The sequence below is a fragment of the Coptis chinensis genome, chromosome 4, assembly GCF_015680905.1.
Source record: "Coptis chinensis isolate HL-2020 chromosome 4, ASM1568090v1, whole genome shotgun sequence".
Lineage (NCBI taxonomy): Eukaryota > Viridiplantae > Streptophyta > Magnoliopsida > Ranunculales > Ranunculaceae > Coptis > Coptis chinensis.
The window spans coordinates 69,761,560-69,777,624 of record NC_141459.1 but is presented as its reverse complement, the minus strand read 5'-3'; the positions used below and the strand labels follow the sequence as shown (position 1 = coordinate 69,777,624).

Sequence of the window (16,065 nt, the reverse complement as noted above, 5' to 3'; positions counted from 1 at the left end):
ACCACTCTCCGTTCTGGCAGAGTGGTTGATAACAAAGTAACTATGCCTATAGTTACCCCACCAGTAGCCCCTACACCGCTACTTTACTAGATACCGAAATAGAAACTGAAGAGCCTACCAATTGTAGAGGTACCGATTCAACACAACCTAAGAAACAAAAGCCAAGGTTAAACATCCAGGTGATACATATGCTAAATATAGAGAGAAACCACCGTTTCCACAAAAATTAGCCATGTTAACTAGGGATACAAATTATGAGGAGATTAGGGACGTTTTCAAGAATCTAACTATAAACCTTCCCTTCCTCGAAGCTATTAAAAACCTACCACACCATGCTAAGTTTCTTGAGGAGTTGTGTACTACTACGTGTAAAACCAATATACCAAAAGACGCCTTTTTAACATAACAATTCCCAACTCTATCTGAACATAATGGAATTGTTAAGTACAAGGACCCTGGTCGTCCTACTGTACAATGCACCTTAGGAGATTCCTATACGACGACCGCGTTATTAGACCTGGGGGCTAGTGTTAACTTACTCTCGTTTTATTTGTATAGACAAATAGGTCTAGAGGAGATGCAACCCACTAAAATGAAGTTGCAATTAGCTGATCGGTCTATTAAGTATCCTAAGGGGGTGGTTGAAAACGTGCTGGTAAAGGTTCAGGATTTCTACTATCCGGCTGATTTCGTCATCCTCGATACAAAAGTCGCTAACGACTCTGTCCCGATCATCTTAGGGCGTCCTTTCCGGCAACCGCCAATCGCGCCATAAATTGTCAGCGATGGTTCGATGTCCATGTTTTTTGGCCATCTTTCTGTTGAAGTAAATGTTTTTAAAACAAAGACACAGTTACCCGATTCATCTATGGATGGAGAGGTTAGCATGATCGAGAGCTTCGCTCGAGATTATTGCAACAACACGTTCCCTGATAATCAGATGCCCAAATTTCTTTCCTTTGAAAGTTCAGACTCCAACATTTTCATCCCTACACTAGTTGATACACATATTATGGATGAGGATGAGATAGATGACTTTCTCAAAGATATAGAGGAATACCATAGTAAGGTGGATATAACCAAGCTAGATGAGGAATTCGATGAGTTTCTTAGAGTAGGTGATGAGTCACTCTATCAAGAACTACTTTGCACAACATCCGCCTCGACTCCCCTCCTTCCACCCTTTCAAAGGCATCTCGAGTTTGCACTCGATCCTTTTGTTTCTCCTGTGCTTCATAATTTTTTAAATCCTCCTAGCAAACAAATACTTCAGAAGGACAAACCATTTGACACCTTCATTTTCAGAATTAAGACAGTCCCTACCTACACCATGAATGAGTTTTGTGCTAAACCCATATCCTCATTTTTTCCATTCTTTCCTTCTACAACTTATCCATATCCACCATATCTTCCACAATCATTCACTTTTCCCCGGCAGCGGCGCCATTTGATAAGCTGTAAAAATGAATATTTCTACTAATGAATATAGCGATGAAACTCTAAACGAAAGTAAAACTACAACTGATTTGTTACTAGATTTATCAAAGATTTCTACTCTCAATCCTATTGAGATATAGTGGAGTAGATGATTCGTTCCACTCCTAGTTCTTTCACATGTAATGTTTTCTAAGTCTAATCAATCTTAACTAAAGTCTAATGAGAGATTTACTTAATTATAACTACTGATGCAACTACCCACAAGATAATGACTAATTAACTACGAATGTCATGCGTTGATTCTATGATAAGGAATTAGGGGGGATTGATTCCACCTTAACTCAACTTAACTTACTAACGACGAATTGTCGTAATCCGAATTGAACTGCTACGCAGAACAATTGGTTCTTCCTAATCCCTAATTACACATGACACTTCTACCAATTCATAACTAACATGTGAACGATTAAACCCATTCTCATGGTGAATTAATCGTTTCTAGAGTGGAATAGAAATTACGACGACTCTACGATAATTGGAATCAAGCTTTCATCAAGGCTTCTCAACCCCCTCTAATGGAGGTTTAGCCGAGAATCATTCCGCAATCATTTCCATATGAATCTAAACTAAACATAATATCAAGATTCCAACTTTACTAATTTAACAAACAATACTTGAAATCTAATTAATAATTAAGAAATGATATCAACAAGAATTTAAACTAGATCTATAAATGAAATGACAAAAAAAAAAACGAATTGAATACTAATAAACTATTTTATTAATCTAATCAAATGAATAACAATATTTGAAATGTTTAATCTAAAACAAGGAATGAAATGAAACTAAACTTAATTAAAAACCATTAAAACTAGATCTAGAAGCTATTCTAATGGCTACTTTCTATCCTAAGCTCCTCGATCCTTTAAGAGTTAAGTCTTCTTTTTTGATAAGGAGGAAATCAGATCCAAAAATCGTGCATGGGCTTGGAGCCATGTTTTGGGCCGGAAAATCGGGCCTAAAACCCAATTTCATCAGTCCAAAAAGGGATCTACAGCTGGATTCGGCTTTAATAGACTTTTAGTCCACTTCTGCTCCTCTGATTAGGCCAAAGCTTAGACCATTGGAAAGATCTTCTCGAGCCGGTCGTTTTGACATAAGGTAGGCCCAATTCCAAGGTCTGAGTCCAAAGATACGGTCTTCGAAAGTTCTACTGACTTTGTGCACTATTTCTGCCCGCGTGGACTTTGACTTTTCAAGGTCTGAGTAGGCTTTACAAAGGCTTTGTCTTCTTGAATCTTGGCCTTTAATCACAGAACTCCTTAGCAACCAACCATTGCTCCTTTATCTCATCAAAGTGGCACCTTTCTGCACATAATTGACTTTGATGCCTAAAATGCATAAAAACACGTAATCAGTATTAACTCTTAATTATTACTCACATAATTGGTCTAAAAGTATGATTGTTAAGAGGTTAAAACTACAGTTTTGGGCTCTTATCAGCTAACAAAGTGGCTGCTTAGATAATTGCACAAAAGCCGAACTCTGTCGACACATAGGAAAAACTAGTTGAACTATTTATGGAACAATTCTACCCACCACAGAAGACTGATGAGATGCTACAAAATATTCACTTTTTTCGCCAAAAGCCTCAAGAATCCTTTTCTGAGGCTTGGAATCATTTCACTGCTCTTCTTGTACAATGTCCCAATCATAATGTTAGTAAAGACACACTAGTTCGTGCCATCTTCAAAGGCCTATCCCAACACCATAAGGAGACGTTAGACATCATGAACGGAGGTAATTTCTTAAGTAAAGGAGCCACAGATGCTTATAACTTCTTAGATAATCAATCCAAGAAAAGTAACAACTGAGGAGGTAATGATTACTCCCGTTCTAATACTTCTTCTTCGACAGTTAAGGCAGACAGTATGATTGAGGTAAAATAAGATCCTGAACTTAGAACTTTAATTGAAGCCCTAACTAAAAAGGTAGATGCCCTCTCTGTGCATAAACAAGAAGTGATACCCACTCCAGTCATGAACATCAACTCCTCTTCATGTAATGTATGTTTTAATCCCAACCATACCAATTCCTTTAGTCCCTTACTCTACGGTTCACCGCCACCACAACCTGTAAATAATTATGCTTTCACCAACCCCAACACATAATGGATGCAAAACACTAATTATAATCAACAACAACAACCTACACCCCCATGTATTAATTATCAAAATATTAGGCCCACTACCAACTTCTATCAATTTAACCGACATCTAGGACAAGGTGATTTAGGTGACCAGAATAGAAGTTTAATGCCCGTGACCCAGAACAATCAACATCAAGAGATGACCACGCACCAAGCCTTAGTTCCAGTCACTCCACCAATTAAACCATCTATAGAGGACGTAGTAGTAACTTTGCTGTAACATCAAAATCAAATTATGCAACAAAACTCTAACTTGATGAAGGAACAAAATAAACAAAACTCCAACTTGATAAAGCAACAAAATGAACAAAACTCTAGATTTATGAAAGATCAACATGATCAAAACTCTAACATGCTACAACAAACGATGCAAATGATGCAGTCTTTGTGCCAAAAGGTACTTAAGCTGTCTCCTAACCAAAATAATAACCAACAAGGCATCTTTTCAGGTCAAGTTGTGCCTAATCCTAAGTCAACAATCAAACACTGCCTTCTATGTAAATAGTATTCAATGTAATGGTAATATAAACCAAGGGGACCTATAGGCAGTCACTACCATTCGTTCAGGTAAAGTAGTTGATAACCAAGTGACTATGTGATAAGAGTTCAAAAATGTTGTTTTATGATAGGGTTATATACTAAAAGCATTACTTTTGTATTAACTCTAATTCTTTATATTTTGAATGAGAATCATATGGGCAAATGTCATGCATATTATATATGTTATTAGTTATATGCATGCGTTTAATACTTTATGTTGTAGATGATATGGTGTGTGGTGACACACAGAAGATCATATTATCAGTACCTTATAAAGTATAAGTAAACGTTCACAACCTAGATGGATTTGGACAAACCATTGGTACGGTTGTAGTATAATCTGGTATTAGTCTATCTTGACTATAGGATTATACTAGTACACTTTGTGTGTATTGAACATGACCAAGTGAGGTTGTTTCTCTTTATACTGACTATATAAGAGAACAAACACTTATGTTATTATGGATGCTTGTCGTCTTAATCAGGATATAATAACGGGCATTTACGTGCATTGTACATTACTTTAAATCATCAATGAGTGAGATTCATTTGTGAATCAACAAACTCGATGGATTGGGTAATGACATTGTACGTAAGGTGTGCTGTTGATTATAGAAGGAATCAGTGACCCGCAGGAAGTTGGGTTGATGATGTCCCCTTGAGGAGCTCATAAGGATTGTCATGTAAACCTTGCAGGTGGATTTAATCCGACATGATAATGAGGTTAAGTGGTACTACTCAAAAACATAAGAAGTTGATTAATGTAGTTGTCAGTAACTTGACTTAGTAAATGGGCATTCGATATCTTTAACACGGGGAGATCAACAAGCATATAATATGGAGCCTATAAACGTAACATGTAATTTGGGATTAGGGTGGTAGTGCAACAATGGCCTTTAGTGGAATAAGCTATTTGTTGACGGACTTGGGCCGTGTGTTCTGGGCGAGCATGGGAAGCCCAAGTCCGTTAGGAGGCCCAACCCTAATTTCTCCTCTTGGTCCCTATTGTATCCTATAAATAGAAACCTCTTTCTCTGGCCGTTTTTTACACAAGAAAAACTCAGGTTTTGCTCAAGGAAAGATAGATCCAAAATCGGTTCTAACTTTGTGAGTGAGAGAGGCCAAGAAAGAATGAAGAGGTTGGAAGATCGTTGCCCACACAACGTCTATTCTAAGGATAGGAATACAACAGAAGATCAAGAGGTTGGTGATTTCGTAGATCTTAAATTCTCAGAGATATCACAGCTGATCTAAATGTATGAATTTCTAACCAAATTGTGAACACCTTTATTCCGCTGTGCATGGTGTTTCATGGTTCGTAAATCATTCGGTGAAATCATAACGGTTCCTACAGTTTTAACCCCTTAATAATATTACATTTAGGCCAATTATATTTATAATAAGTAAGAGTTAGTACTGTTTATGTACTCTTCTATATTTCAGGTCTTGGAGTCAACTATGTCAAGAAATATGTCACTTTTCACTATACCATAATAGGCTATTACTAACAGTTAAAAACTATTACAAAAAATATTTGTAACGCTTTTTATCCGTAACAGTTTGGGCGTGGGTAATTTGTTACAAATATTTGTAACGGTTTAAAAGCATTACAAAGCATTATTTGGCTAACGGTTTTCTTTGCTCAATTATATTACTATTTAGTAACGGTTTTATAATGTTAGTAACGCTTTTTTTGTGTTACTCTTTTCTAACATTAGTAACGGTTTTATTAAAATTAATAACGCTTTTTTGTGTTACTCTTTTCTAACATTAGTAATGGTTTTATAAAGTTAGTAACACTTTTTTGTGTTACTGATTTATAAAATTTGTAACGGTTAATTTTCTTTTGGTAACGGTTTTGCTGCTTCATAAGTGTTACTCAGTGCAAAGCTTAGTTACAGTTTTCCACCGTTACAAAACTATTTCATATGTAAAAAAAATAATTTTCCCCAAAACCACCCTTTTTGGGAGACTACTGAACCTGCATAAAGATGCCCCACTTATTGGGTATTCTACAATAGTCCATAACATAAACAAGAAATTAATCTCACAAGTACATCCAATCACATAATCTTTTATTAAAATAACATCACCAAAATATCTTTCATAAATAGGACTTGCCATGAATGAAATACACACTATTTTCCAAATCAATGGGACTTATCCTTAAACTCAAACTCTCCGTCATTTGTATAGAACTAGCACCTTTAGTAGTTGCAAGCATCAGGGGATGATTTTGGGATGGTATCATAAGAAAAGTCCCTTTCATCCTATACACCAATAGAAATATATAAAAAGGAGTCAAGCAGTAGAAAACAAATATGTATAGATATATGCTTATATCCTATTCTTAAGTAGTAGCTCCTTATACTCAAACTACGTAATTCAGAAAAGAGAATATGGTAGTAGGCTAGTAGCAATAGAAGCATAGTATAGACATGAAAGTTTATGTAACGCCCCAAAACCCTATAACCTTGTCAGACACCTTGATGAAAGACACAAAAATTTCTGCAGAATCTCCTTTGTATTTCAACATTTCATATACATAAATCCTGTCATAACCTGAAAATCAAATAATATATTGATTCGTAGAACTAACTACTCAAATATATATTGATTCGTAGAACTAGCTACTTAACCATCTCGACCAATGCCAGTTAAGTCAAATAACCAATCCTCGAATCAAAAGGACACTATCAATTATATACCAAAATTAAAATGAAAACAACATATACACCACTTCCACTTATATCAGTGTTATACACCTCTATTAGTTCCAACCTGAGATACCACACTTCGAATATATACACACCATACATTCACACTACTCACATGTAAGAACCCATCTTCCAAAACAAAACTCATGAATAGACTACATGAAGGAATTTAGACAACTTTTAGAATGGAATAGACTACAAATTGAGGGTTTACCGCATTAAAACACCCACACAAAAAAATGAAAAAGTTTTGTTTATTAAGTTAGAGTGTACCTGGAGATCCTTAACACTTCCGGCATGCCCAACAAAAGGAGTAGGTTCTACTTTCCATGTTCCACAAGATAAAGGCTCCCACAAATGAATAACCTTCTTACAATCCCCTTAAGACATGAAAAAATAAGAAAGAAAATAGTAGTAGTGTTAGTTTTGAGTATAATGTTTTGCGGCATCGTAATTCAAATACACTAGTATACTACATTGCAATGGGGGCATGAGGGGAGTGGGGAAGATATATATTTTTTTTGGTAGGGGGGGTAAGGGGTTCAAGAATATGAAATGTCCATCTTACTTAGGTTTCAACGATTTTTATGCTTTCATACATAGCTTGATTGGACCAAAATCCACAAGTGAAGAAGAATCCATAAGCAAGGAACAATCTACAAACCAGGAAAAGAAAACATATCACCACTAAAATCTTGAACTCTAAGGGGTCTTTTGATTTTAATAAATATATATTCTTCCTTTGGAATGTTTCTTCATGTTATGCAACTTAAAATGAAGTGCAAAAGATAAAAGAGCAATGGTGATTCCTTTAGTACGTAAGGTTGTTAAGACTTAAGACCATTACCAATGGACCTCATTCAAGTCATCTCCAATCCAAGTTGGTCTAAAACCTTTCAATTGGTGTGAACATATTTAGCCTAGCAATTTAAGCTCTCAACACAGACTATCATAATAGAATATTTATGAATTTCTACCGAAACCTGATCATATGCAAACATCGATCTACTTCCTTTGTTTTCTGTTTCCTCTTGAACCCAACCTCAAGAGATTGATTATGTATTTTATTTATGTTCAGAACTCAACAAAATCATGCATCATCACTTAAATACTCAAATTTCAATTTTCAGAAAAATAAAAACCTAATTAAAATTGATTTCTCAAAAGAAATTGCTTTGGATTTTTCCAGCAAAGTGGAAGAAAGACTATATAGACACCCAAAGACCTAGATATGCTGCAAGTGGTGAAATTGTTTCATGGATGTTAAAACTTGGAAGCTGGGAGGTTGATTCAAGTGATATAATGAAGATTAGGAGATGTAATAATTAAAGGGTAATGCTGGGAATCACAAAACTTTAGCAATTTAGTTAAGCAATCAACAAGACATTTTCGTCAGAATACTTAAACCATTATTTGCCTTTGAATTAACTAGAACATAAAACAAACAACATATATAGGCTCTGAACAATTAAATACTTGATTTCATCGGTGCTTAATGCTAAATATTTATAAAACAAACAACCCCTAGCATTCGCCAAAACATGATACCAAAACAGAAATCGAATTTTTTTCATTGAAAACACAATATATCAAAACAAAAATCATACCTTTGGTTATAACTAAAGCAACTAACACCGAAGTTAATATCAGTGGTGAATTAAACACCTAGTAGTGCAAAAATAATGAAAAACTATAAATTAGATAATTAAAATATTCAAACCATTGAAGAAGAAAGTGAGAGAAGAAGGGAGTACTACCTGCAGATGACGGCGGCGGCAGAAGTATTGAGAGAGAGAGAGAGAGAGAGAGAGAGAGAGGAATAAAAAAAATCCCAATATTACTCTATGTATGGGGTGGAAAGAGAGATATAGACCTAGAGTTTTATTTAGTTAGAGTGAGAAGGAGAAATAGAATAGCGGGAGCTTTTATTTTTTTCCCTCTTGCCCAAAATTCTAATTTAGCGATTAATAGTATTCTTTTCACGTTTTATTTTCTAATATTTTATAAACCTTAACGGTTTGCTGCCAAAACAAAAAAAATTAAATGTGTTACAAATTAATTCTCAATACAGGGGAAATTAACGTAACATTTTATATACAAATATAATGCCTGGAAAATGTTAGGCATTTTGTTACACCTAAAAAGCTTTAGGAACCAAAAATGTTGTGCGTTACTAATATCCTATTTTGGTGTAGTGGAAATCTAATTCAACACAGTATCTCAAGAGCGCATAAAAATTAACAAAATGATTACTACTATAAATCTACAACACAATGAAGAATGGGACTAACGAGTAGAGGAGACTTACCTGAGATTTACAGCAAGAAAAGGTATATTAAATCATCCAAAATCTTATCCAAAAGCTCCAAAACTCGTCTTGTCCTAATACTGGTCTTGTCTTAATATTGACGGGGTTATCACATGGTTTTCACCCCTAAATGAATTGAAATTCTGAATCATCCCAAGAAGAACAACAACCTAACTCATACATCATTTAAAAGTCCTATGAATCATGTTTCAAATGCACCAAACCACATGCAAATACAAGTTTTGTAGAAGAAGTTATGCCATCATTGGTAACACATGAGAGATCTGATTTTTAATCCGAATTCACTTCATTTTCTTCTATTCGGAACAAGTTATAATGGTGGCTTCATTGAGTACCCATAAACCATCAACTGAAACCTTTAATTGCCCCCCCTTCACTCAAATTCTTCCTTTTGAACTGGTTTTCTTATCTAAATACAAAAAGAGACGGATTGGATCACCAATCACATATATAATTTTGATGAGAAAGGAAGGGAAATATCTCTCCCATACTCTTAATTCTCCCCATCTTAACACACCCATCCAACACACCGACATTATTATTAGCAACCTCTAGAAGAAGAAGAGATATCCTCCGATGGGTCTAGGGGTTTCTCACCTTATCTGTTTTGTACTCCGGATTGGGTTCGAAAGATCAAGTTAATCCCCATTAGTGAATTGGGTTGTCCATCACACAACATTCTATGCTAATGGTGGTCTTTAAACTAAAACCAACTTAAGGCCCCTCAAAGTAACTATGAGCAGTAGACCAATATATTAAGACCCAAGCCTTCTGTACTCGAAAATGAAAATAAATTTCGCACAAGGGGCTAAAGGCTTGTCAGAATTCATCCCTAACAGATATTTCAACAGCTAGATCAAGAAAATTCAAGTACAAAACTCAAAAACACAATGCTAATTTGCTAAAAAAGATTGAGAAAACCCCATTGAACGAACATCACTATATCTGTAACTATCACTATTTGTAGGATCAACAACGTACTTGTCCTAAAAATTGATTATTTCTCTGTTGGAACTGAAACATTTCTATATATTGTTATCGTTGTTGAGAAGAAGAAGATAACTCATTAAATCCACCACCATAGCCCATCCAATCTTGTGAAGCACTACCAAATAAAGAGAAGCCAACCAAATGATATGGATGAGCTTGAATAGCCATGTAAAAGCAATAAGAACAATATTTACCTTTATTTGAAAGTGCTGCCAAAGAAGCCAATTGACTACAAGCTGTGACCTGCATGTTACAAGCACCCCACATTGAGGCTATTATGCTACTAGTCAAATGCTACACAAACTTCTAAAAAGTCTAGAAGGCAGGAAAAATAACAAAAATGGATGTAAACTATAAACTTGATTACAAATGGATGTATGTATTCACCTATGCCGAAGGCAAGTTATTGCTGTAGGAACCGTTATTCAGAATGACTATTTCTACAAATTGCGAACACCACGCGCAGCGGAATCAATGGGTGTCCACGATTTGTGATAGAGAACATACCTTTTAGATCCGGTTTGATAACTCTGAGAATCCAAGCTTTATGAATCCGAATCAACAATCAACCCCTTGATCTTCTGTTGTATTCCTTTAGAATAGATTGGACATTGTGTGGACAATGATCTACCAATCCCCTTCTTTCTCACAAAACTAGATCCAATTTTGGATCTATCTTTCCTTGCCTCTTTTTCTGTTCAGATGAATAGTGAATTCTGGCCAGAGAGAGAGTATTCTATTTATAGGCTACAATATGGACCATGAGGAGAAATTAGGGTTGGGCCTCCTGACGGGCTTGGGCTTCCCATGTTAGCCCCGAACACACGGCCCAAGTCTGTCAACAAATGGCTTATTCCACTAAAGGCCATTGTTGCACTACCGCCCTAATCCCAAATTACGTGTCAGCGTTTATGGGCTCCATATTATATGCTCGTTGATCTCCCCGTGTTTAAGATATCGAATGTCCGTTGATTAAGTCAAGTTACTACTGACAACTACATTAATCAACTTCTTATGTCCTTAAGTAGTACCACTCAACCTCATTGTCATGTCGGAATAAATCCACCTGCAGAGTTTACATGACAATCTTTTTGAGCTCCTCAAGGGGACATCATCAACCCGACTTCTTGCGGGACACAGATTCCTTCTATAATCAACATCACACCTTATATACAATGTCATTACCCAATCCATCGAGTTTGTTGATTCACCAATGAATCTCACTCATTGATGCTTTAAAATAATGTACAATGCACGTAAGTGCCCGTTATTATATCCGGATTAGGAGGACAAACATCCATAATAACAGAGGCGTTTGTTCTCTTATATAGTCAGTATAAGGAGAAACAAGCTCACTTGGTCCTGTTCAATACACACAAAGTGTACTAGTGTAATCCTATAGTCAAGATAGACTAATACCAGATTATACTACAACCGTACTAATGGTTTGTCCAAAACCATCTAGGTTGTGAACGATTACTTATACTTTATAAGGTATTGATGATATGATCTTCTGTGTGTTCACACCATATCATCTACAACATAAAGTATTAGACTCATGCATATAACTAATAACATATATAATATGCATATCACTTTCCCATATGATTCTCATTCAAAAAATAAAGAATTAGAGTTAATACAAAAGTAATGCTTTTAGTATATAACCCTATCAATTGCAAGACAGCTTACTCCGCTTCTCCTCACAGGAGGTTTCCTCTGAAGCTTTTCATCAGACCATATCTTTTCTATCTCTTTCCCATAGCCTAAGAGTGGTCAAAGGCTCAGAGCCCATAGGCAGCATAATGGGCTCGTGAGAAATTATCACATTACCTGCAGAATTGAGTCTATTTAGGACAAACATCATATATTTTATTACCCTATTTCAAATAAGTAAATAGAATGTCAATTCATACAAAAGAGATATTACTTGAAAAGAAACGTGAACTTGGAGTCTTGGACTAGTGTTTAAATTACTGCTTAGTTGTATCAAGGGTCGATCAATGGTGTGAGATCTTTATCACCAACTGACTCCTGCATCCTAACATAGTTGAAGTCCATTTCAAGGTGAGACAACCTAATGATGTCATAAAAAGAATAACAATAAAATAAGGTCAGACCTAGTCTCATAGTAACCCATTTTAATCTGTTTCACAGCAGCGCATTCCTGATACACGAAGAAACAAGGTCAGACCTAGTCTTGAAGCCTGCCTACATCTGAATAGAAGTGCACCTATAGGTGTGTACTTGGAAGGATATTCAAACACCTGAAGATAAGATTTCATTATTGTTCCCAAGTTACAATGTATGTATATAGACCTGAAGTTTGCCTTGGAGAAGCAGTAAGAAAGATTCAACATTTGAAGATAAATTCCAATGATATTCAACCTATTAAATCAAAACATCACAAACTTGTTAATATAAACTGCAAAAATAAAAGTTCCAAGTTTTGGAAACTCAAAAAAGTGAAGGATATGTTGATTCTATACCGTAATGAATCAAATGTTTTCTAACTATGCCATACACAAACCTTTTCCTATTTTGACATTTTTTACATGGGCAAGGACACGTGGTCGACGTTTCGTCTTTGCTACTAGCAAATAGAATAAAATCAGAAACCTCCTGCCTATACACACTCCCAAGTCTGTCAATTTTATTCATCCATTCTTTTGGAATCGGTTGAAACATTCTGCAGATAACACATCAAGTAAACACAAAGAACAATTAATTGTAATGGGGCCAACATCTTTTACAAGGATATTGCCCACATACCGGGGAGGTAGAAAAGTTATTTTATTTCATTTATTCCTAATAGCTCAGCTTTTAGCACTATTTGTTTATGAAAATTTGATGCAAACAACAAGGAAACACAGAAAATAAAAATAAAAAATAAAATATACAAACATTATAGTTCACTCATAACAATGAGAACATATATTTAATTTGTCCAAATGAAGACCAAGTCAGAAGAAATTTTATCAAAGGCAACTGATAGGGAACTTGGAACTATAATTAACAAACAAAGTCTAAAGGACCTCAAAAGAACGTGCTATTTTTCGACAAATGAGAAAGGCTATAGCACTAATCTAATTGATTAACAAGTTTGACTAACTGTAGCACGTAAAGATTCAAGGGAACCTAAAACTGGTTTCACTATTAGGGTTGTTTGGTTCAAAAACTTAATTTTTCATTACTTTTTTTTTACCAAGCAAGCAATATAGTATTAGCACATTCCATTACCAGTCACATTCTAGCATCAAAAGCACTAATTTTGTTCCTAATTATTATGAAATCAGAAAGAAACCATAGATCACATACCAAGGACACAAAAGACTAGAACAAAAACCAAGCTAGACTGTCCACTCAATACTCATCACCCTCATCACCATCGCCACCCTCTGCAAACTCGGCCCCAACTTCTTCATAATCCTTCTCCAGTGTAGCCAGATCCTCACGGGCTTCAGAGAACTCTCCCTCACCAACATACCAATGGACAAATGCACGTTTTGCATACATAAGATCAAACTTGTGGTCAATTCGGGAGAACACCTCAGCAACACTGGTGGAGTTAGAGATCATGCAAACAACTCTCTCGAACCTTAAGCAAGTCACCCCTGTGCACGACCACAAGGGTGGTGGTAGATGATACCACACTTGAACCCAGTAGGACACTAGTCAACAAACTGAATGGTGCACTTAGTCTTGATGGTGACCACAGCAGCATTTACATCCTTGGGCACAACATCACCTCTATACATCAGACAGCAGGCCATGTACTTTCCATGTCGGGGATCACATTTAGCCATCATAGGCGAGGGCTCAAAGGCACTGTTAGTTATCTCAGCCACTAAAAGCTGCTCGTGGTATGCCTTCTCAGTCGAGATCATAGGTGCATAAGAGGGAAGCATGAAATGGATCCTAGGATAAGAGACCATATTGGTTTGGAATTCAGTGACATCCACATTAAGCGCACCATCAAACCTCAGAGAGGCAGTCAAATAGAAAGCTAATTACTTTAGGATTAAGGAATGATTGAATACTGGTAGTTAATTATTTAAAAGCTAGTTTTAAGTTTATAATGAAAAAATAGAGTTTTCAGAGAAGCATGTTGAGAATTTCAGACGTGAACACAGTTATAAGTCATTAATCAACAAAAAAAAACATATGCAAACAAGAACAATCAGACCACAAGACAGTCGCTTCACTCGAAAAAAACACAAACCAAAAGTAAAAATCGTACCTTTTGCAGCGACTAGAACCGAACTTGGAACTGAATCAGACCGAGCAAACCCTACATCATAGTGGAGTAAAATAGTGAGAGAGAAGTAATTGAACGGAAAAGGTGGAAGAGGATGGCGTACTTACAACGGCGGCAACAAACAATAGTGAAAGATTGAAAGAGAATAAAGATATTTGAGAGTGAGTGATGGAGATTTGATAGAGATTTATTTGAGATCAAGAGAGTGAATCGATGAAAGAGTGTTTCTTTCCTTAAGGAAAGTTTTGAATTAGTGAGAGCGTGAGTTTTTTCTTGAATCTCTCTTTCATAAATTCCCAAATTTCTAATTTTTTGTTTTTTTTTTTTAAACCGTTCACAATTTCGCAGTGCATATATGTCGTAAGAAAATAACTAAACACCATTACAAATTAATTTAATTTTAATAAAAAATCATTGTAATATTTTATCATCATTCCTTATTGTATTAAAGTGTGAGGGACTCTCTCACGTTAAAAAACTGTTACTAATTAAAAAAAGTGAGCGTTACTAATTTCCTATTTTGGTGTAGTGTTTGCAAGAGAAAGGAGCAAAATTGGTTGCTAAAGAAGTTCTATGGTTATAGCCCAAGTTTCAAGGAGAAAAAGCCTTTTTAAAGCTCAGTCAAAGCTGAAAAGTCAAAGTCAACGCGGGCAAAATTAGAGCATAAAAGTCAATAGAACTTCCGCAGACCGTATTTTTGGATTAAGACCTCGGAATTGGGCCTATTATATGTCAAAACGACCGGCTCGGAAAGATCTTTCTAATTGTCTAGGCCTTGACCCAATTAGAGCAGTACAAGTAGACAACAAGGTTGTTGCAGTAATTTCTAGCAGAGAAACCCTTTTTAGATCGACTTAAGTAATTAGGTTTTGGAGTTGATTTAATGGCCCAAAACATAGCTCCAATGCCCATGCATGAAATTGTAAACCTATCCCTCTTATATATAAAGAGGACTAAAGCAAAACTCCAACTCTCTCCTACCTATTCTTTTTAGTTTAATATAGTTTTTAGGGTTTATGTTCATTAGCCTAGCCACCATTAAAACAATTCAAGTTATTTTTAATACAAGTATTTCTTTAATTATGTCTTCTTCTTCTCATTATTTATTCCATGATAGTCTAATGAATCATAGTTAAACCTCTATTAGAGGGGTTTGATTGAAGCTTTGATGAAGACTTGATGTGTTAGTATAGAATAGTTGTATTAAAGAGCTTCAAGTCTAGGGTTTTCTATTTAGCAAAAGTAAAATAATGTAGACTAGAAGGTAGTTCATTCACCATGAGAATGGGTTTCAACTTTCTCTCATGCTAATTATTAGTTGGCGAGAGATACCATTAATAATTAGGGATAATAAAGACCTAACCTTTGTGTTGAACCTTGTGTGAAAACATAAAGATTAGGGTTGCAACAAACTCTATACTAGCATGTTAGGGATTAATCATGGTGGATTTCAAATCTCCATAATTCCTTCTTCATATTCACATCTTAATATTTCATTGTCCTGGTTTAATTTAGAATATATTTAATATTAGTTTTCACCATATTAGTTATATTTAAAATCATTACTCTCATGCTGTTTAATTGT

General features: G+C 35.5%; 1 pseudogene; it reads right to left on the bottom strand.

Moving 5' to 3' along the window:
* Window positions 1-13,523: 13,523 nt before the first annotated feature.
* LOC147504568 (tubulin alpha-1 chain pseudogene) lies at window positions 13,524-14,130 on the bottom strand (annotated as a pseudogene).
* Between the last annotated feature and the right edge of the window lie 1,935 nt (window positions 14,131-16,065).